Source organism: Mandrillus leucophaeus, unplaced genomic scaffold (assembly GCF_000951045.1).
Source record: "Mandrillus leucophaeus isolate KB7577 unplaced genomic scaffold, Mleu.le_1.0 Scaffold83, whole genome shotgun sequence".
NCBI classification, from domain to species: Eukaryota; Metazoa; Chordata; class Mammalia; order Primates; family Cercopithecidae; genus Mandrillus; species Mandrillus leucophaeus.
The window spans coordinates 5,296,571-5,297,549 of record NW_012109030.1 but is presented as its reverse complement, the minus strand read 5'-3'; the positions used below and the strand labels follow the sequence as shown (position 1 = coordinate 5,297,549).

The window sequence follows — 979 nt, the reverse complement described above, 5'->3', positions numbered from 1 at the left end:
TGAACCCAGGAGGTGGAGGTTGCGGTGGGCCGAGATCGCGCCATTGCACTCCAGCCTGGGCGACAAGGCAGGACTCCATCTCAAAAAAAAAAAAAAAGGAAATAAAGAAAAAGAATTGGTTTGAACTGAGCCTGCTGTTTATAATTTAAAATCTCTCTATATTCAGCTTATTATTAAGTGGGGGGAAAAATGAGGTCTAAGTTGGGTGAATTCATTTTTATGGTTCATTCTGATTTGGAGTTCAACTTTTGATTGAAAGGTTTATACAAAGTAAACAAGACATTAACATACGGAGGGCTGTCATGTACAGAGATCGTCAGTGCTGGCAAATATTTATATTGTTTTGTGACTTGGTGTTGACAGTAGCAGTGTCCTGTAACCTGAGTACGGCCTCCTGCTCTGTGGCTGGTCATTTCTCTTCTATCTCCATGTGGACCTGATAGCTTCACTCGGGCCTTGTATTGAATACCTATCTCACATGACTGTAGACTTGATGACCCGGAGAACTGCCAAAAATATGCGTAACCGCCATTTATGGAGTACTTCCTGTGCCAGCCATTGTTCCGTGCACTGTCTTGACTCATTTCATATTTCAGTATCTATTATGGAGGTTGTTAATAAAAGACTTTGAGATTTATGGAGGAAAAGAGTTATTTTCTATAAGAAACAATCTATAGGCTAGTCGCAGTGGCTCACGCCTGTAGTCCCAGCACTTTGGGAGGCCAAGGTGGGCGAATCACTAGGTCAGGAGTTCGAGACCATCCTGGCTAACACGGTGAGACCCCATCTCTACTAAAACTACAAAAAAATTAGCTGGGAGTGGTGGTGGGAGCCTGTAGTCCCAGCTACTCGGGAGGCTGAGGCAGGAGAATGGCTTGAACCCGGGAGGCAGAGGTTGCAGTGAGCCGAGATTGCGCCGTTGCACTCCAGCCTGGGTGACAGAGCCAGACTCCGTCTCAAAAAAAAAAAAAAGAAATCT

The 979-nt window shown here is 44.8% G+C and overlaps 1 protein-coding gene across 1 annotated transcript in view; it reads left to right on the top strand.

The window, feature by feature from the left end:
* CAMK1D (calcium/calmodulin-dependent protein kinase ID) overlaps positions 1-979 on the top strand; it is a 328,012-nt gene that overhangs the window by 161,641 nt on the left and 165,392 nt on the right. The window lies entirely within an intron of this gene.